Raw genomic sequence first — 22,804 nt, 5'->3', positions numbered from 1 at the left:
AACCAGTCAGCACCGTATCTTCTGGGCCAGTGTTTACGTAGTGCCCGAATGGGGGAAGACACTCCAATCGAGTGGTTCTGCATAGTGACATTGGTATCTGCTGGAGATGCTAATGCTTCAGTGTTGGACTTTTTATCTTTCTCCCAAACCTACTCCTCCTGCAGCCATCCTCATTTCACTTAATGGCAATGGAGGCCTTGCAGCTGCTCAGTCTAAAAACCTTGGAGTCCTCCTTGGCTACCTTCTTTCTGTTTGCAGCACATCTGACCTTACAGCATTATCCATACTTGGTTCTACCATCACAGTATGCGGTATTTCCTGCTTATCCATGGGGGATAACTTCCAAGACCCCCAGCAGATGCTTGAAACTGTGAGTAGTGCTGAATCCTATCGATACCATGCTTGTTCCTAGATGCGTATGATAGAGTTTAATTTATAAATTAGGCACAGTAAGAGATTAGCAACAATAATGAGGAAACAGAACAATTATAATAATATCCTTTTCTTTGGAGACGGTGTCTCACTCTGTCACCAAGGCTGGAGTGCAGTGGTGCCATGACTGCTCATTGTAACCTCCACCTCCTGGGCTCAAGTGATCCTCCCACCTCAGCCTCCTAAATAGCTGGGAACTTCAGGCACATGCTATCATACTTGGCTATTTTTAAATTTTTCGTAGAAATGAGGGTCTCACTATGTTGCCCAGGCTGGTCTCTAACTCCTGGGCTGAAGCGATCCACCCTCATTGGCCTCCTAAAGTGTTGGGATTACAGGTGTGAGCCACTGCACCCAACTTATAATAATACACTTTAGTAAAAGTAACGTGAATGTGATCTCTCTCGCTCATGAAATCTCTTATTGTACTGTACCTTTCCTTCTTCTTTTTTTTTTTTTTGAGACAGAGTCTTGCTCTGTCACCCAAGCTGGAGTGCAGTGGCACGATCTCAGCTCACTGCAAGCTCCGCCTCCCGAGTTCACACCTCTCTTCTGCCTCAGCCTCCCGAGTAGCTGGGACTACAGGCGCCCGCCACCATGCCCAGCTAATATTTTGTATTTTTAGTAGAGATGGGATTTCACCGTGTTAGCCAGGATGGTCTCGATCTCCTGACCTCTTGATCCACCCACCTTGGCCTCCCAAAGTGCTGGGATTACAGGCGTGAGCCACTGCGCCCGGCCACCTTTCCTTCTTGTGATGATACCAGATGATAAAATGCCTATATCTTGAGATGAAGTGAGGTGGATGATTCAGGCATCATGACATAACATTAGGTTGCTATTGACCTTGAACACCCGCGCTGTGGTAACTTGACAGTCCATCTGATAACTGAGACAGCTACTAAGTAACTATTGGGTGGGTAGTATAGACAGCATAGATACACTGGACAAAAGGTTGATTCACATCTTGGGTAGGGCAGAGCAGAATGGTGAGGGAGTTCATCACACCACTTGGAACAGCATGTAATTTGAAACTTATGAATTGTTGACTTCTGGAATTTTCCATTTACTATTTTCGGATAACAGTTGACTACAGGTAATTGAAATCAGGGACTACTGTGTCCTGAATCCAGCTGTTTCTTACCACGCACACTGCACCCTGGTCCAATCCACACTCTTCTTTTTGCTTGGATTACTGCAACACCCTCCCAACTGTTCTACCATTTCTGCCACTGTGCCCTTCCTTGCATCCTCAATGTGCTGCAGAATGTGTGCAGAGGTTAACATAGAAGTCAGACCAGGTCCTCAAAACCCTGCAAGGGTCCCCTTTCATCAGAGGAAAAGTCAACATCTGTAATAGCCTGCAAGTTCCTATAGAATCTGGACCCAGAGATCTCTCTGCGTCTTCTTCATCTACTCTTCTCACTTGCTCTCTTGCCGCCATATTGGCCCCTTGATGGTTTCTCAAGCATGGCGAGCACCCTCCCACCTCAGGGACTTAGTGCCGGCTGTTGCCTCTGCCTGGAGCTCCCTCTCTCCTCTGGAAACCAAAGGTTATTCCTCACCATCTCCAGGTCTTCCCCCATCACCACCCCATCACTCCTTGTTGCTTTTTGTGGTGTAGCTGTGGCTGTTTTACTTAGCACCTTCTTAATATCCTATGTAGTTTACTTACATATTTTATTTATTTTGTGTCTCCTTTTCCTCCATAAATGCAGGAGCTTTTGTGTATTTAGTATTCTTAACACTGAAGTTAGTGCCAGGCACCAAGAACTATTGTTGAAGGAACAAATGAATCTAGACAAATGAATAGGTGAATCTAAATTTACTTATGGAGAAAATACTAGATACAAACAAGTATGACCTACATGTAAACATCTGTTGTTGTTGTTTTTTTAACTCAAGATGGGGTCTTGCTATGTTGCCCAGGTTGGTCTTGAACTCCTGGCCTCACGTTATCCTCCCTTCTTGGCCTTTGGGAGGCCTAAGGTTTCTTAATTCCCTTTTTTTCTTGGGCAGAAAGCTCCAATGCAGACTGAGTTCCAATCCGGGTACTGGCCTCACTGCCTTTTTGTCTCTCCAAGCATCACTCCCCTGCCAATGAACCCATGTCTGGGGAGAGAGTCCTCTAACTCACCCCGCTCTTATTTTGCAGAATAAATTCACCTGCTGGCCAGGCGCAGTGGCTCACATCTGTAATCCCAGCACTTTGGGAGGTCAAGGCAGGCTGATTGCCTGAGCTCAGGAGTCCGAGACTAGCCTGGACAACGTGGTGAAACCCCATCTCTACTAAAATTACAAAAGTTAGGCACGCTGGCGCGTGCCTGTAATCTCAGCTACTCAGGAGGCTGAGGCAGGCAGGAGAATCACTTGAACCCGGGAGGTGGAGGTTGCAGTGAGGGGTGATTGCGCCACTGCACTCCAGCCTGGGTGACAGAGTGAGGCTCTGTCTAAACAAACAAACAAACAAACAAACAAACAAACAAACAATCTCTCATCTGCTGACCCAAATAGAGGATGCAGAGTTTCATTCTCACATCCTGGGGCTGGAACATCCCTTGGTCCTTTTTTCCTTGAGGCTACTTGCTCTCAGTTCCTAGAATTTCTACATGGGAAGCGGAAACAACCTCCAGACTCCTGCCGCAGGAGACAGCGAGGTCACAGGCGGAGCGGGGGAGTTCTTTGCAAGTGTCTCCAAGGAGACATATAAAGGCCATCTCCTAACTGCAGCGTGAAGGTTGCAGCCGGTGGAATTCCCGTCTTTCGCCAGAGGATGGCACTGTGGGTGTTTCCAAGAAGGAGCTGAACTTTTTTTTTTTTTTTTTTGGAAAAAGCCATTTCCAAATGGCAGTAACAGCTGTACTTCAAACCCTGCAGGGAACATTAGAAAATGTTAACCCCGATTGGGTGGGGAAGCAGGGACTGGAGGCGGACCCGGGGATCATGACCGCGGAGGCCAGCCCTGGAGGAAGGGCAGGAGCCAGAGAAGTGCCAAAAAGGAGCAGGAAAAGGAAACTGCAGGGCAACTGAGCTGTGGCTGGGGACTAGCGTCCTTCTCTGGTGGAGGTTGAGCAAGGACAAGAGCCCTAGTTGGTGGGCGTTCGTTTTCCACAGTCGAATTCAACCTGGGAAAAATAGCAGGGTGCAGTGGGGTGCAGCGTATACGTGTGTCATTTGCCAACTTTCTCCGTCCGTACCCACATTGGACCGGTCATTTAAAATGTGTATTTCATCTCCACTTGACAGCCGACACCAAGTCTTGTTCATCTTCCAGTTTTCCATCATGCCTGGCAGGTACTAGACCCTCCGTGAACAGTCGTTGGATGAATGATTGATTGAATGGAAAAAATGCATCTTAGATTTGGGATGGAGAAGCGATTTTTTTTTTTTAAGAGAGAAAAAGTGGGCAATTCATGTGTCTTCCTATATTTCTCTCCAGATTAGATCCCTCATTATCCCGATCACTGAAATACCAGCCCTTGACTATTTGCAAAGGACTTTCTCTCATTCATCCCCGTCTGTCCACCTGTTCGTTCTTCCTAATTCCGTTACATCCTTATTAATCTGCCGTCTGTAGCAACTCATCTCTTTCACGTGCTTTCTTGAATGAGAATGATTTAGGTACACACTACCTCTTCCAACTAGACGGGCTATGTGAGGGCAACACTTTACATCAACCGAATGAGTTTACAGCCACGAGGCACTTAATCCTTGCACAGGTTCTTTAAGGAAGATACTAGCGGGGCAGATTGTATTTTCCAAAAATGGCCACACTGATCTTACCCCATCCCATGCTCTTCTTAGGATGTGACATTGACATTCTCTATTGAGAGGTGGGGGTCTACATTTCCTTCCTTTGAATATCAATGGGCTTTTTTTTTTTTTTTTTTTCCTTAAGACAGGCTCTCACTCTGTTGCCCAGGCTGAAGTGCAGTGGCACGATCACAGCTCACTGCAGCCTGGACCTCCCAGGCTCAAGTGATCCTCCTACTTCAGTCTCCTGAGTAGCTGGGACTACCGGCATGTGCCACCACTTCTGGCTAATTTTTGTATTATTATTATTATTATTATGTTTTGTAGAGACGGGGTTTCATCATGTTGCTCAGGCTGGTCTAGAACTCCTGAGCTCAAGTGATCCACCTTCCTCTGCCTCCCAAAGTGCTGGAATTACAGGCACGAGCCACTGCACCTGGCCTGGATGGACTTTTTAATGGCCTAGTTAATAGAAAGCTGCAAAAGGAATGCAGTGTGATTTCTTTTCTTTTCTTTTCTTTTTTTTCTTTTTTTGGAGACGGAGTCTCACTCTGTTGCCCAGGCTGGAGTGTAGTAGTGCGATCTCGGCTCACTGCAACCTACACTTCCCGGGTTCAAGCGATTCCTGTGCCTCAGCCTCCCGAGTAGCTGGGATTACAGACACATACCACCACGCCTCGCTTTCCTTTCTTTTTTTTTTTTTTTTTGTATTTTTTTAGTAGAGACGGATTTTTAACATGTGGGCCAGGCTGGTCTCGAACTCATGACCTCAGGTGATCCACCCACTTTGGCCTCCCAAAGTGCTGGGATTACAGGCGTGAGCTACTGTGCCCGGCCGCAGTGTGATTTCTGAGGCTGTGTCACCTAAGGTGGCGAAGCTTCCTCGGTCTCTCTCTCAGGACACGTGTCTTTGAAACACTAAGAAGCCTCCGTGCAGAAGGGGTCACAAGGAGAGACCATGTAGAGACAGGGCAATCTGCTGGAGAAGCCCCAGCTGTTTTAGCCTCAGCTGTTGAAATCCTCCAGCTAATGCCCCAGACACCATGAGGCAGGTATAAGCCATTCCCCTTCTGCTCTGTCTTAATTCCTGACCCACAGAATCTGTGAGCCTAAGAAATGGGTGTTTTACGTTGCTCAGTCTGGAGTGATTCATGATATAGGCATTACGGCAGAACGTCATTATCCCCCTCCCATTTCTTCTAGGTGAGAAAACTGAGGCTTAGCAAGCAGTTGGGCTGGACCTCGGATTCCTCTTTCTTGACTTCCAGCCCGGCGTACTTTCCAGAGTCCTGTGCATGTCCTGACATTGCCTTTAATTGCCAGGCTGGAGCTGAGCAAAAGACACGGTGGATTCCATGCAGGGGTCACTTGAGGATGGGGGACATCTTTGGTTTTGTTTATGTGTCAGCAAAACAGGAATGCAGGCTTTGGGATCTATCTGAGCTTTTATTTATTTATTTATTTTTAGAGATAAGGTCTTGCTCTATCACCCAGGCTGGAGGGCAATGGTGTGATCCTAGCTCACTGCAGCCTCCAATTCCTGGGCTCAAGCGATTCTCCTCATAAGCCTTCCGCGTAGCTGGGACTACACGTGCACACCACCACGCCCCGCTAATTTTTGTATATATGTTATTTTTTTTGGTAGAGATGATGGCTGCTGGTCTTGAACTCCTGGCCTCAATCAATCCTCCCACCTCAGCCTCCCAAAGTGCTAGGATTATAGGCATAAGCCACCACGCCTGGCCAGGAGTGGAGCTTATAGTTTGGGGTTACGGTCCAGGGCAACTTATAATTAGTATTTTGAGACTGGCAGCCTCATGAGCATCGGCTAGTAGCAGGACCCTCTGAAAGCTGCCCGCCTATCCCTGCAAACCTACCAGCTACTAGCTCCAGAAGAGTCCTGGTCTAATCACAGCTATTAGGCTGGGGTTAATTGATGCTATTATCTTCACAACGGGCCGTATTTGAGGGTGAGGCTAAGAGGCCACGAGAGCAGGTAAAATCAAACAAACCACAACACTGCTTCTATTTTATTAGTGGCCTTGTAAAAATCGTCATTGCTCTCCATTTGTCTGAGCCATTAACACCCCTTTTAGGAGCCTCCCTGAGACCGACTAATCATCTTGTGGTCTGGCAACCTGGAGACGGTCTTGCCAGTAGGATGTTCTCATCAAAGTGGGTTTTCCGGATGACCAGCAGTTCCTGGTTGGAGGGCCACAGTCTCTCCTCCACGGGTGTGGATAAGAAGCTGGTAGGTGCCTCTCCTCTGAGATGAACAGTGAAGTCTCATTCTGGGCTTGGGAATAGTTGACAAGGAGACTTTCCATGGCAACACAGGGAGCCTGATTCTCAATGTCAATTTCAGCATCCTTGGGAATCAGAGACCACAGACAGCCTTCACAAACCCCACGGCCATTGAGAGCTTTGTGGGAGTGAGTCCTGTAGTATAGGTTCCTGGATAAGCCCTCTTTCCCAAGTCCATTGTGGATCCCCAGTCATGGGGTAGCGGACAAGAGGATGCTAGCATGCATAAAGCAATAATGTACTTCTGGCAATGGCTGTGGTGTGTCGTAGGTGGCCGTGACCTTGTTTGCATGGTCATAGTGACGTGGTTGTCATTTATGAAGGCCGCGATGCCTGTGACTTACGTTGATTGTAACGTTGAGCTGCCTGGAAATTGTGTTGTTTGGGTGTGCCGTCATTGCAATGTCAGGTTTTGTAGAGGCTGTGGTGTTGTGTCCTAACGCTGGTGGCCTCTCATAACATCGTGGCAAATATTACGTTGTTATACTCTGTGTTAGCAGTGTTAGGGAAATCATTCCAGTTCTGTCTGAATAGTTGAACCTACTGCTTCTCAGAATTTTTTTTTTTTTTTTTTTTTTTTTTTGAGATGGAGTCTCGCTCTGCCACCCAGGCTGGAGTGCAGTGGCCGGATCTCAGCTCACTGCAAGCTCCGCCTCCTGGGTTCACGCCATTCTCCTGCCTCAGCCTCCCGAGTAGCTGGGACTACAGGCGCCCGCCACCTCGCCCGGCTAGTTTTTTGTAGTTTTTAGTAGAGACGGGGTTTCACAGTGTCAGCCAGGATGGTCTCGATCTCCTGACCTCGTGATCCGCCCGTCTCGGCCTCCCAAAGTGCTGGGATTACAGGCTTGAGCCACCGCGCCCGGCCTCAGAATTTTTTAATTTTAAATTTTGGAGACAGGCTCTATTGCTCAGGCTGGAGTACAGTGGCACCATCATAGCTCACTGCAGCCTCCATCTCCTGGCCTCAAGGGATCCTCCTGCCTCAGCCTCTCGAGTAGCTGGGACTACAGGTGCATGCCACCACACCCGGCTAATTTAAAAATTGTTTGTAGAGATGAGGTCTTGCTGTGTTGCCCAGGCTGATTTCAAATTCCTGGCCTCAAGCAACCCTCCTGCCTCTGCCTCCCAAAATGCTGGGATTACAGGCATGAGCCACCATACTTGGCCATTCTCATACTTGAAGGTACATTCCAGTTGCCTGGGAATCTTATTAAGTTGTAACTTCTTATTCAGCAGGTCTAGCATAACGTGGGAGAGCCTGCATTTTCAACAAGCTCCTAGTGAGGCCAAAGCTGTTGGTCTACAGACCCCACTTGGAGAAGCAAGGCTGTTTAGACCAGTGCTACCCAAAAGAACATTCCGCAATGATGGAAATATTCCATTTCTGCCCTGTCCAATATGGTAGCCGCTAGCCACATGGGGCTATGGAGCACTTGAGATGAGGCTAGTGAGGCTGACGAGCTGACTTTCAAGTTTTGTTTACTTTTTACTAATTTAAATTTAAATAGCCACACACAGTGGCTGTCTTATTGGACAGTACAGCTCTAGACTTTCTAGTGATTTTCAAACTTTAGCATGTGTCAGAATCACCTAGAAGCCTTCTTAAAACGCAGACTTGGGCCGGGTGTGGTGGCTCATGCCTGTAATCCCACCACTTTGGGAGGCTGAGATGGGTGGATTACCTGAGGTTGGGAGTTCGAGACCAACCTGACCAACATGGAGAAACCCCATTTCTACTAAAAATACAAAATTAGCCTGGCCTGGTGGTGCATGTCTGTAATCCCAGTTACTTGGGAGGCTGAGGCAGGAGAATCACTTGAACCCGGAAGGTGGAGTTTGCGGTGAGCTGAGATCGCACCATTGTACTCCAGCCTGGGCAACGAGAGGGAAACTCCGTTTCAAAACAAAAAGAAACAAACAACAACAGCAGCAACAAAAAAACACAGACTCCTGGGCTCCATCCCCAGGAGATCTGAACCAGGGTCTGAAAATTTGCATCTCTCTTTTTTTTTAGTTTAAATTTTTATTTTTTATTTGGAGATGGGATCTCCATCCCATGCCCAGTGCAGCTGGAATGATCATGGCTCACTGCAGCCTCAAATTCCTGGGCTCAAGTAATTCTCCCGCCCGGGCCTCCTGAGCAGCTGGAACTACAGACATGCACCACCACACCTGCCTAGCTTTTTTTGTTGTTGTTTTTAACATTTTTATTTTGTAGAGACTGGGTCTCGCTTTGTTGCCCAGGTTGGTCTTAAACTCCTGGCCTCAAGTGATCTTCCTGCCTTGGCCTCCCAAAATGATAGGATTACAGGTGGCCAGAATCGCATCTCTAATGGGTTCCCAGGTGATGCGGATGCTGTGGGTCTGAGAACCATGCCACCCGCTAATCTCCCCATCCCTGAACACACCTGAACACTGGCTGCAGGAGGACGAAATTACGCTTTGATATGAACTTACCTCTAACAACAGGATGTGACCTGGAGTTCACTGAGGAAGAGTCCGCGGAAGGATGAGGAAGGACCATTATTTTGAAACAAAGTAGAGAGAGTGCTAATTAAGGCTGGTCTCTGTAAACTCACAGACACAAAGGCTCCTAGCAGGAAAGGACCTTCGAGACCATCTGGTTTGCATTCCCAGTTTACAGATGGGGAAACTGAGGTCCAGCCAAGAGTAGTCGGCGTGAAAGGTGGTGGTGAAAGGTGCCACCTGCCCCCCGTGTAGAACTTGGATTTCCAGATTCCTCACCAAGGCTGGGCGCTGCTATTCCATGCTGCCTCTGCACTAGACCGGAGCTGACATATAGACTCTGCTTGGAGAAGCAAGGCTTATCCAGACCAGCGCTCTCCAAAAGAAACTTCCACACAGGACAGGATGGGACAGGGTGGCATAGGAGGGCCGGAGGTGACACGCAGACTTTGCAAGTGTCACATGCAAAGAGTAAGAACTCACTTTGGGGATGAGGCAGAGTCTCTGATGCCCAATTCTCCACCACGAAAAAGAGAAGCTGGTGGATGCCACCTTGGGTCCAGTCTTCACCACCCAGAGGCTCCAACCCTGTGGTGTTTCTCCTCCTTTCCTATCTCTGTGGGTGATTTGATTGACAGTTAGCAGCTTTGATTAAAAAAGAAAAAAAAAAAACACACACAACAGAGACCTGGGGAAAGATGGAAATGCTCTTTTGAGGGTCTTATGTAACGTTTCAATAATCTATGCTGTCCCTGTTCCCCATGCTGAACATGCAAGGACAGGTATGCCACAGTGACAGGAAATTGCTGCCATTTATCAAACACCTGCAGTGTGCCAGACATGGGATCAAGTCCTTTATATTCCCAAACTCATTAAAACTTCAGAAAAAGCCTGCGAGGTAGATGTTGTTACCATTTTTGTTTTTTTTTTTTAAAGATGGAGAAATGAAGGCCCAAAGTGATGAAATAGCCAGCTCAGGTCATACAGCTGGTAAATGGAAGGATGAAGACTTGAATACTGTCTGCCTGGTGCCAAATTCTGGGTGTTTTTAAAATTGTGCCAAGAGGGTGTACCCTGGGAGGTGCCATGAGCTTTTCATCTTGCTTTTGTGGGGCTGGGACTTCTGTACATTGCTGCTCTCCAGACATGGCCCCTGTCTGTCCCAGTCCTGCTTAGCACCCAGGAATGAAGGCAAGACACCAGAAGGTTGGACCTCAGCCCATTCCTGAGGCAATGAGTCACATGTGGTGTATGTCAGAACGATTTTGGTTATAAGTCATGGAGACCTGAATTGAAAGAAAGAGAGAGAGTGACTGGCTCATGCCCTAGGGAAGCTCAAGGGAGAGGAATATGGTTTTCAGGTACGGTTCGATCTAGGGTTTCATCGACTAATCATTAGGACTTTCTTTTTCATTTCCTGGTTCTTTTTCTCTGGGTACTTTTCATTCTCAGACAGACTTTCTCCCCATGCATTGGCAAGAATGACCTCCAACAGCTATTGACCTACATTGTCCTTGAAGCTGGGTAATCCTGGTGAAAGAGAGCACTCCCTGCTTGATATGGTTTGGATCTGCATCCCCACACTAATCTCATGTTGAAATGTAATTGCCAGTGCTGGAGGTGAGGCCTGGTGGGAGGTGACTGGATCACAGGGTTGGGTTTCTCATGAAACTCAACCTGAAAGTTGGCAGGTTGGCACCACCCTCGGTGCTATTCTTGTGATAGTGAGTGAGTGAGTTTTCATGAGATCTGGTTGTTTAAAAGTGTGTAGCACCTTCTCCTCCCAACCTGGCTACTCCAGCCGTGTGACATGATGGCTCCCCCTTTGACTTCCACCATGATTGTAAGTTTACTGAGACCTCCTGGAAACTGAGCAGATGCCAGAAACATGTTTCCTGCACAGCCTGCAGAACTGTGAACCTCTTTTCTTTATAAACTATCCAATCTCAGATATTTATAGCAATGTGGGAATGGACTAATACACCCCACCACCCCCACGAACAGCTCTAGCCAAAGTCCCAGGGATGGCTCTCATTGGTTCAGCTTGGTTCATGTGACCCTCCACCAACCAATTATAGGAGCGAGGGGATGGAGTAGTCTAATTATACAGATCCAAATCTCATAACTGTCCCTAAATATGCAGATGGGATCTGTCTCATCTGGGTGCTTCTTTTTTTTTTGAAATGGAGTTTCTGTCACCCAGGCTGGAGTGCAGTGGTACAGTCTCTGTTCACTGCAATCTCCACCTCCTGGGTTCAAGTGATTCTCCTGCCTCAGCTTCCCAAGTAGCTGGGATTACAGGTGACTGCCGCTATGCCCAGCTAATTTTTCTTTTTTCTAGTAGAGATGGCGTTTCACCATGTTGGCCAGGCTGGTCTTGAACTCCTGACCTCAAGTGATCCACCCACCCCAGCCTCTGAAAGTGCTGGGATTACAGGTGTGAGCCACTGTGCCTGGCCTCATGGATGCGTCTTTGAAAGCAGGATATATTCTATTATCAGAAGAAAGCATAATTAAAAAAACCCTGGGCCAGGTGCAGTGGCTCACGCCTGTAAACCCAGCACTTTGGTAGGCCGAGGTGGAGATCGAGACCATCCTGGCTAACACAGTGAAACCCCGTCTCTACTAAAAATACAAAAAAATTAGCTGGGCGTGGTGGAGGGCACCTGTAGTCCCAGCTACTCGGGAGGCTGAGGCAGGAGAATGGCATGAACCTGGGAGGCAGAGCTTGCAGTGAGCCGAGATCGTGCCACTGCACTCCAGCCTGGGCAGCAAAGTGAGACTCCATCTCAAAACAAAGCAAAACAAAAAAAACAAAAAAACAAAAAAACAAAAAAAAATACCCTTCAGCTACCACCATCTGCTAAATTGGTCTACACAGTACATTGCGTACACCTTCCCTGCCAATGGAGTAGTCTAAAACTAGGTTGTCCTATGGATGTTGCTAATTCTGGATGATTTTTGAACATCGGCTCCCTATTTAACCCTTGTTATGGACTGCAAGTTTATGTTCCTTTTAAACACATATATTGAAGCCCTAACTCCCAATGTCATGGCATTTGCACATAGACCTTTTGGGAGACCTTAGGTTCAGATGAGGTCATGAGGGTGGGGCTCCCATGATGGAATTAGTGTCCTTATAAGAAGAGGAAGAGACCCAGAGCCTTCTCTCTCTGCCATGTGAGGACACAGTGAGAAGGTGGCCATCTATAAAGCCAGGAAGAGAGCCTTCACCTGAACCCAACAATGACCACTGAACTTGAACTTCCCAGCCTCCAGAGCTATGAGAAATGAATGTCTGTTGTTTCAGCCACCCAATCCGGAAATTTACAAATTAGGCAGCCTGTGGTATTTTGTTAGGGCAGCCTGGGCTGAGTAAGACAAGCCCCTAACTACACTGTGCATCCTTTGAACGCCAACACCAGCCTCATCCCACAGGGTCTGAGCTTGCTGCACCCCATGGAGCTGGTCACATGGACTGTGGGCTCCTGGTGGAGTGGGGAGAATCTTAATCTTCTAGCTTCCTGGCTTCTCCTTGAGGTGCCCTTCATAGCTGTTACTCTTTTTTATTTTTTTTAACTTTTATTTTAAGTTTAGGGGTACAAGTGCAGATTTGTTACATAGGTAAACTTGTGTTATGGGTGTTTGTTGTACAGACTATTTCATCACCCAGGTATTAAGCCTAGTATACATTAGTTGTTTTTCCTGATCCTCTCCCTCCTCCCACCCTCCACCCTCCAGTAGGCCTCAGTGTGTGTTGTTCCCCTCCATATGTCCGTGTGTTCTCATCCTTTAGCTCCCACTTATAAGTGAGAACATGCAGTATTTGGTTTTCTGTTCTTGTGTTAGTTTGCTAAGGATAATGGTCTCCAGCTCCATCCATGTTCCTGCAAAGGACATGATCTCATTCTGTTTTATGGTTGCATAGTATTCCATGATGTATATGTACCACATTTGCTTTATCCAGTCTATTATTGATGGATTGATTCCATGTCTTTGCTATTGTGAATAGTGCTGCAATGAATGTACATGTGCATGTGTCTTTATGGTAGAATAATTTATATTCCTTTGGGTATATACCTAGTAATGAGATTGCTGGGTCAAATAGTATTTCTGTCTTTAGGTCTTTGAGGAATCACCACACTGCTTTCCACAATGGTTGAAGTAATTTACACTCTCGCCAACAGTGTATAAGCTTTCCTTTTGCTCCAAAACCTCACCAGTATCTGTTATTTTTTGACTTTTTATTAATAGCCGTTCTGACTGGTGTGAGATGGTATCTCATTGTGGTTTTGATTTACATTTCTCTAATGATCAGTGATTTTGAAATTTTTTCGTATGAGGCTGCTTGTGGCTGTCGCCCTTACTCTGCCACTCTCCCAACTCCATTATCCCCTGAGTCTGTCCGGCAAGTGAGACCACTTCCAGCCGTACATTATCAGGGAGATGGTCATTTAACAAACCAGTCCCCTCCCTTCCTTCCTCCCTTCTTTTTCTTCCTTCCTTCCTTCCTTCCTTCCTTCCTTCCTTCCTTCCTTCCTTCCTTCCTTCCTTCCTTCCTTCCTTCCCTCCTCTCTTCCTCTCTTTCTTTCTTTTTTTCGAGACAGAGTCTCACTGTGTCACCTAGGCTGGAGTGCAGTGGCACAATCTCAGCTCACTGCAACCTCCACCCACCTCACGGGTTCAAGCGCCTCTCAAGTAGCTGGGATTACAGGCACATGCCATCACACCCAGCTAACTTTTGTATTTTTAGTAGAGACAGAGTTTCACCATATTGGGTTAGGCTGGTCTCGGACTCTTTTTTTTTTTTTTTTTTTTTGAGACGGAGTCTTGCTCTGTCACCCAGGCTGGAGTGCAGTGGCCGGATCTCAGCTCACTGCAAGCTCCTCCTCTCGGGTTCACGCCATTCTCCTGCCTCAGCCTCCCGAGTAGCTGGGACTACAGGTGCCCGCCACCTCGCCCGGCTAGTTTTTTTTTGTATTTTTTAGTAGAGATGGGGTTTCACCGTGTTAGCCAGGATGGTCTCGATCTCCTGACCTCGTGATCCACCCGTCTCGGCCTCCCAAAGTGCTGGGATTACAGGCTTGAGCCACCGCGCCCGGCCCGTCTCGGACTCTTGACCTCAGCTAATCCACCTGCCTCGGCCTCCCAAAGTGCTGGGATTACAGGCGTGAGCCACCACGTCCGGCCCGGTCCTTCACTTTTTAAAGCACCTGGGTAACATCTGGGTCCTTGAGCGTATCCCTGTGTTGTTCAGAAGCAGGAAGTGGCTACTGTCCTCTGGAAGATCCAGAACTTGGCAATCTATTCATTTGTTTCTGCATTTACTTGTTTTTCAAAGCAGGGATTATCCCTGGGCCCTGCTATCCTGCCAGATGGCATGGCCCCACTGGGGACAAGCCAGGCTTCCTGATGATTTTTGGATCCTAGCTCTCGGGCTGCTCCACCACAGAGACCAACCTCTGTGATGAGGTTCTGGAACCCTGGGCCTGCCCTAATACCTGCTCGCACTCTTCCGTTCTTCTTCCTCCCCTCTGATCGGCATGACCTTGGTCCTGTGTGCCCTGATGTAAACTGCCCTGTTTTAACATGAGGATTAGCAGCCCATGGGGAACACAAAAGAAGTGAAGACTTGACCAGGAAAGAATCGGCAAGAAAGCACACCAAGCCCCCAGTTCGGTAGTCTCAATAGGAAGAAAGAAAGGGATAATGGGAAACGTCAGGTAAGTTAGGACAGGATCCTTGGGAAAAGGCCTTGCTTAGGAATCTTAGCAATACATGCATTATATGCATTTAAGTGTCTTATTGAAAGGAAGAGGCTTTCCGTCAATGCACCTAGGACTCCAATTCTTTGACTCTCTCCAGCTGCGTAGTTGAAAGTGCTTGGGTATCTTAAGTTTAGCCCTCTGACAGCTTTTTTTTTTTTTTTTTTTTTTTTTTTTTTTTTTTTTTTTTAAGACAGAGTCTTACACTGTCCCCCAGGCCGGAGTGCAATGGCGCAATCTTGGCTCACTGCCACCCCTGTCTCCTGGGTTCAAGTGATTTTCCTACCTCAGCCTCTGGAGTCACTGGGATTACAGGTGCCTGCCACCACGCCCAGCTCGTTTTTGTATTTTTAGTAGAGACAGGGTCTCGCCATGTTGGCCAGGCTGGTCTCAAACTCTTTAGCTCAAGTGATCTGCTTGCCCCGGCCTCCCAAAGTTTTAGGGTTATAGGTGCGAACCACTGCTTCTGGTTCCTCCTGACATATTTTAAGTTCTGCATAAAGCAAACTTGCCCCCCTGTGGCCCACAGGTCCTATGAAGCCCAGGATGGCTTTGAATGTGGCCCAACACAAATTCATAAACTTTCTTAAAACATTATGAGGTTTTTTTTTTTTTTTGCAATTTTTAATTTTTTTTTAGCTCATTACCTATTGTTAGTGTTAATGTATTTTATGTGTGGCCCAAGAAAATCCTTCTTCTTTCAATGTGACCGAGTGAAGCCAAAAGATTGGACATCCCTGACCTAAAGGTTTCTCCGTCCACAGTGAACTAACATACTTGGATGTGTAAACAGACACTTATTCTTTTTCGATCACTGAGTTTCAGCCAGTCAGAGGCAGCCACCTGTTCAAACCAGGTTCCAACAGGGCAAACCCCGAGCTGTAACCAGTCAGCTGTTTCTGCCCCTCACTTCCGTTTTCCAGACCTTACTTTCCTTCTTCTGTCCATAAATCTTTTCCTGCCACGTGGCTGTTCAGGGGAGCTGCTGGATTTGCAATCGTTCTTTGCCTGATTTTTTTTTTTTTTTTTTGATACGGAGTCTTGCTCTGTGCCCCAGGCTGGAGTGCAGTGGCACAATCTCAGCTCACTGCAAGCTCTGCCCCCCGGGTTCACGCCATTTTCCTGCCTCAGCCTCCTGAGTAGCTGGGACTACAGGCGCCCGCGACCGCACCCGGCTAATTTTTTGTATTTTTTTTAGTAGAGACGGGGTTTCATGTTGTTGGCCAGGATGGTCTCAATCTCCTGACCTCGGCCTCCCAAAGTGCTGGGATTACAGGCTTGAGCCACCGCGCCCGGCCTCTTTGCCTGATTAAACTCTGTTTAGGCGGGTTCGGTGGCTCAGGCCTGTAATCCCAGCACTTTGGGAGGCCGAAGAGGGCAGATCATGAGGTCAGGAGTTCGAGACCAGCCTGATCAGCATGTGAAACCCCGTCTTTTTGAGACCAGCCTGATCAACGTGGTGAAACCCCATCTCTACTAAAAATACAAAAAATTAGCCAGGCGTGGTGGTGCGGGCCTATATTCCCAGCTACTCAGGAGGCTGAGGCAGGAGAATCGCTTGAACCCGGGAGGCAGAGGTTACAGTGAGTTGAGATTGTGCCATTACACTCTAACCTGGGCGACAGAGTGAGACTCCATCTCAAAAAAAACAAAAACCAAAAAACTCTCTTTAATGTAATTTGTCAAAAAAAATTTTTTTTTTTAACAGGTGTCTTTACCCAGACGAGGCAAAGTGTGTCCTCCATGCCAGGCACGAAGCTGCATGTGTGTCATCCTGTTGACTTCAGTTCTCATTGTCACATTATCCAAAAGGTTCGAACAACCGTTAAATGGCAGAGATGGGATTTGAACTCAGGTCTTCCTGATTCCCCAGGCAAAGATGTCATTTTCACAAACATCATGACAGAGGAAGACCTTGAAGGACCCAGGACAAGGAAGGCTTGGGGACATGAGTCATTCACTGAGTATGACCGAAGGAGGAAGCATTTAGGCAAAGGCGTGGAGGTCAGGTGAGAGGGGACCCCCATGGTGCTGGCACAGTGGGTAGGTTGAGAAGAGAGGTGAGAGGTAGGCGCTTGGGTCTGGGACTGGGGAGTTTTGATTGGATACAATGGGCTGGGTTGCAGGGAGCCCGGAAAGGTTCCTGGAAAGAAAGTGCTGGGTCAGAAATGACATTTGAGAAACATTGTCATTTGCCATTAGGTGCAAGATAGTGCTTCAGCTAAAGGAAAGGGAAGGGAGATGTGCTAAGAGGAAATTCTGGGCCGGGTGCATTTGCCATTGGGTGCAAGACAGTGCTTCAGCTAAAGGAAAGGGAAGGGAGATGTGCTAAGAGGAAATTCTGGGCTGGGTGCGCTGGCTTATGCCTGTAATCCCAGCACTTTGGGAGGCTGAGGCAGTGGATCATTTGAGGTCAGGAGTTCAAGACCAGCCTGGCCAACATGGTGAAACCCCGTCTCTCCTAAAAATACAAAAATTAGCCAGGCATGGTGGTGGGTGCCTGTAATCCCGGCTACTCGGGAGGCTGAGGCAGGAGAATCGCTTGAACCCGGGAGGTGGAGGTTGCAGCGAGCAGAGATCGCACCACTGCACTCCAGCCTGGGCGACAGAGCGAGACTCCGTCTTAAAAAAAAGGAGAAGAAGAAATTTTGTGTGCTGTGTTGATTCTCAGATGAGTCCTGAGCTTACTGACATGGAAAAGTGGCTTTGTCTTTAGCCTCCTTCTTTTTAGTCTCTGGGAGGGACCTGGAGACCCCAAAGACAACACATTCCCTTCTCCCTCTGACGAAGGGGACTGTGGTAGCTGGGCCACACGTTTCTTTGATTTCGCCTGGAAAACGGGGAAAAGTCCTCGCGGGCCTGGCTATGCTTCTGCACAAGTATTTATGAGCCGTGAGACTGAAGATCATAAGGCTCGTATATTTTGCTTTTTACAAAAGCCAATAACTAAAGAAAATGTTTTCTCCATCAGAGAAACTTCAAAGATCCTAGAGAAGAATGCACTAAAAGTTATTGAAAGGCGGCATCGCACACATCTTGAATATAGGCACCAGAGAATGTCCTGAAGCCAGGGGGGCCCCTACACGGTTTAAGGATTTCTTTGTTTTTCTTCATCGCTGGCAATCAAATGCAACACTGAAGCTGTTAGGCATTTGGCTGTGGCCATCTGCAGGGCAGGCTTGCCAGCCAGATTCTTTTTCATCCAGAGGAGAAGGCTTACAGAGGCAGGAACAATTGAAAACATCTCCTCATTTAAAAATATAAAAATTTAAAACCTCCCTGCTGCCGTTGAGGGGCAAGTTGGCCTCTCGATCCTCTGCATCGAGCATAAGGGAGTTATTTAGGGCCATTACACAGAGAGGCAGAGAGTGGTGACATCCTGGGAGCCTGGGCCTGCAGTTACTCTTTGGATTGAGTTGGCTGAGTTAGTTGAGGTTGCTGAGTCTCACTTTTATCACCCATTAATTGGGATAATATTTGCCCAGACTGTTTCACAGGGCCGTTGAGAAGATCAAAGGAGATTACGTTGGAATATGGGTGTGAGTGTGTGTGTGTGGGTGTATATGTGTGTGTTTGTGTGTATTCACATTCTTGCTTTAAAGAGAGAGGATGAGCTGGGCACAGTGGCTCATGCCTCTAATCCCACCACTTTGGGAGTCTGAGGCAGAAGGATCACTCGAGGCCAGGAGTTTGAGACCTGCCTGGGCAACATAGCAAGACCCCATCTCTTAAAAAAAATTAGCTAGGCATGGTGGGGCTTGCTGTAATCCCAACACTTTGGGAGTTTGAGGCAGAGGATGGCTTGAAGTGAGGAGACTGAGGTTGCAGTGAGCTATGATGGTGTCACTGCACTCAAGCCTGGATGACAGAGGAAGACCCTGTCTCTAAAAAATAAATAAAAGAGGGAGGATTTCTGTTTTCCCCATGAATTGTCTTCCTCTCAAGGGAGAGAGGAGGCTTGTTTGCTGGGTCAGAGCCTGGCAGCCATGGGTGGAGGTTTCTCAGTGAGTCCGTGAGTGCTCAGTGTGCATTCTCTGCTCCAGCCCCACCAGCCGGATGGATCCTGCCAGCCCTAGTGGACATCATCACACAGCCGGCTGTGAGACCCCTAGGATGTGGGGTCTGCAGACCGTAGCAAGCCTTCCTGTGATGATCCCAAGGTGGAAGGTGGAAGGCTGCCTGCTCCCCCCTGTGTCTTGGAGGTGACCGGGCATTTTCCTAGCGTGTGTTCCACAGCTTTAAAAAATTTTTATTTTATTTTAAGTTCCGGGATCCATGTGCAGAACGTGCAGGTATGTTATATAGGTGTACGTGTGCCATGGTGGTTTGCTGTACCTATCAACCCATTACCTAGGTTTTAAGCCCTGCATGCATTAGCTATTGGTCCTGATGCTCTCCTTCCGCTTGTCCCCCACCAACAGGCCCTGGCGTGTGATGTTCCCCTCCCTGTGTCCATGTGTTTTCATTGTTCAACTCCCACTTATGAGTGAGAACATGCGGTGCTTGGTTTTCTGTTCCTGTGTTAGTTTGCAGACGATAATGGCTTCCAGCTTCATCCACGTCCCTGCAAAGGACATGATCTTGTTCCTTTTTCGGGCTGCATAGTATTCCATGGTATATATGTACCACATTTTCTTTATCCAGTCTATCATTGATGGACATTTGAGTGGGTTCCATGTCTTTGCTATTGTGAATAGTGCCTACAGGTATTTTTGGCTCCCGATTGGATGTGATCTCTGCATGGGGAGAAACATTGAGTCTCGGGCCCAGAAAATGCCACAAGGACAGAAATTGTTTCTGACGATTTTTTACTGGATTAAAACTGAGGACCAATTCCTGGCAAAATTTGTGAACATTGAAAAGTGTGTCACTGGGCTCCTGGCTGCCTCTCCCTGCAGGCACATTTTCTACTTCCCTCCACTGCACTGAAACTCTGATTTCCAGAAAGACTTCAGTGCTAGTCATCTGTACTTTAAAGAGAATTTGGGTTCATTCATCTTGTGTCCCCAGTGGCTTTGCATTTAAAGCTGGATGTTAATTATGGAAAGAAAACTTCAATTACCCGTTAGAAAGATTTTATTGAGAAAGGGCAGCAGGAAGGATTTCCTGACATCTCTGATATTTTGCTCCCTAAATTACCCTCTCTGCTTCCTTAATGGAAAACCAGCCCCGTCCACTGTCCCTAAGAACACAAGGCCTGACACTCCTCTTGTGACCCGCTCAACACCCTTTTAAAGACTGCTCTTCAAAAAACAAACAACCCCATTAAAAAGTGGGCAAAGGACATGAACAGACACTTTTCGAAAGAAGATATACCCGCGGCCAACAAACATATGCAAAAATGCCGAATATCGCTAACCAGTAGATAAATGCAAATCCAAACCACAATGAGATACCATCTCACACCAGTCAGAATGACTGTTATTGAAAAGTCAAGGCCAAGTGCCTTGGCTCGCACCTGTAATTCCAGTACTTTGGGAGGCCAAGGCAAGAGAATGGCTTGAGCCCAGGAGTTCGAGACCAGCCTGGGCAACATGGTAAAATCTTATCTTTACTGAAAATATAAAAACTAGCCAGGTGTGGTGGCACATGCTTGTGATGCCAGCTACTTGGGAGGCTGAGGTGGGAGGATGGTTTGAAACTGGGAGGTCAAAGCTGCAGTGAGCTGTGACTGTGTCACTGTGCTCCAGCCTGGGCAACAAAGTGAGACCCTGTCTCAAACAAAAACAAAAAACAAACATACAAAAAAAACTGGAAAAATAACATGTTGGACCGGGCGCGGTGGCTCACGTCTGTAATCCCAGCACGTTGGGAGGCCGAGGCGGGCGGATCATCTGAGGTCAGGAGTTCGAGACCAGCCTACCCAACACAGCGAAACCCCATCTCTACTGAAAATACAAAAAATTACCAGGGCGTGGCGGTGGGCGCCTGTAAACCCCAGCTACTCGGGAGACTGAGGCAGGAGAATCGCTTGAACCTGGGAGGCAGAGGTTGCGGCGAGCCGAGATCACGCCACTGCACTCCAGCCTGGGCAACAAGAGTGAAACTCTATCTCAAAAACAAAAAACAAAAAACGTGTTGGTGAGGCTGTAGAGAGAAGGGAACGTGTATACACTGCTGGTGAGAATGTAAATTAGTTCAGCCATGGTATAAAACAGTTTGGTGATTTATTAAATAATTTAAAATAGAACTACTATTCAATTCAGAAATCCCATTACTGGTATATACCCAAAGGCATCTAAGCCATTCTACCGTAAAGACATATGTGCGTGGATGTTCATTGCAGCACTATTCACAATAGCAAAGACATGGAATCAGCGTAAATGCCCATTAATGATGGACTGGATAAAGAAATGTGGTCCATATAAAACATAAAATGCTATGCAGCCGTGAAAAATAAGGAGATCATGTCTCTTGCAGGAATATGGATGGAGCTGGAGGCCATTATCGTAAGTGAACTAATGCAAGGACTGAAAACCAAATACCGCGTGTTCTGTCTTGTAAGTGGGAGCTAAACATTGAGTACACATAGACATAAAGAAAAGAACAACAGACACTGGGGCCTACTTGAGGGTGAGGGGTGGGAGGAGGGTGAGGATCAAAAGATTACCCATTGAGTACTATGCGTATTACCTGGGTGACAAAATAATCTATGTACCAAACTTCCATAACACGCAATTTACCCATGTGACAAACCTGCACGTATACTCCCTGAACCTAAAATAAAACTTGAAAAAAGACTGCTCTCAATTTTAAGGATGGGGTAATAGTTGACAATTTCAGTGTCTGTCTAAGAGAGTCTTTAGGTTTCATTTATGTGATCTACTGACTCCGAAACATGAAAATCAGGGTAGTACAAAAGCCCCTAAATGGTTGAAAGTAAAAGAAAAGTAAAAGGTATAATTAGTTTATCCAGAATTGTTCTTTTAAGGAAAATGGAGCATAGACTTTGTTGAAACACTCAGTTTAACAGAAATATCCTACATTTATTGAGGGCTTCTTCTGTGCCAGGCCCTGGGCTGACAGCTTTGCATTTCAGTCTGACGTCCACTCTTTGCAGGAGATACTATTGCCATATTTGTTTTTCAGATAAAAAAAAACTAAGGGTTAGGAAGATAAGTAACTTGCCTAAGTCCACCCAGTTTGCAAGAAGTCAGAGGTGGCGATTATCCACCAGCCATCTGTAGGGTTATGTTCGTGCATTGCTGATGTGCCAACTGAGAAGGTGTTTGTCTGTAAGAGAAAATCCACCTCAATAGCTTAACCAAGCAAGAGTTCGTTTTCCCCACATAACCAGAAACTCATGAGCAAGCAATCCATGGCTGATTCAGGTCCTTGTCTAATTCTGCTCCATCTTCCTTAGCATGTGTCTTCCATCCTCAGGGTCACAAAGTAGCTGCTGCACCTCACTGCTTTGCACCTGCATTCCAGGCAGGAAGAAGGTGGAAGGGACAAAGGAATTTCTCCTTGCTGGGCTTTGCCTTTTCAATATGAAAGGTTTGGTTTCTCTACTAAATTTCTGTTTATATCTCCTTGTCCAAAACTCTGTCATTCCTATCTGAAAAGGAGACTGGGGATTGCGTATTTAGTTTACCTAAATAGAAGAAGGGAAGAAACACAGGGCTTGGAATAGTTGGGGAAGGCAATCTACAGTTTTTTTTTTTTTTTTTTTTTTTTTTGAGTCAGAGTCTTACTCTGACACCCAGGCTGGAGTGCAGTGACATGATCTCAGCTCACTAAAATCTCCACCTCCCAGGTTCAAGTTATTCTCCTGCCTCAGCCTCCTGACTAGCTGGGATTACAGGCACCTGCCACCATGCCTGGTTAATTTTTAGTAGAGTCGGGGTTTCACCATGTTGGCCAGGCTGGTCTCAAACTCCTGACCTCAAGTGATCCACCCGCCTCAGCCTCCCAAATTGATGAGATTACAGGCGTGAGCCGCTGCAATGGCCTTTTCTCAGCTTTTGACTTAAATGCTTTTCCCCAAAGGTTACTGGTGGGCATAGCTAGGGCTGTGCCATAATTTTCCCTAGAGGGAGAATCCCTCTACATTAACATATTGTACCAAATAAAGCCCCTGCTTC

This window comes from Macaca thibetana, chromosome 3 (assembly GCF_024542745.1).
Source record: "Macaca thibetana thibetana isolate TM-01 chromosome 3, ASM2454274v1, whole genome shotgun sequence".
NCBI classification, from domain to species: Eukaryota; Metazoa; Chordata; class Mammalia; order Primates; family Cercopithecidae; genus Macaca; species Macaca thibetana.
This window is presented reverse-complemented; position numbering follows the sequence as displayed.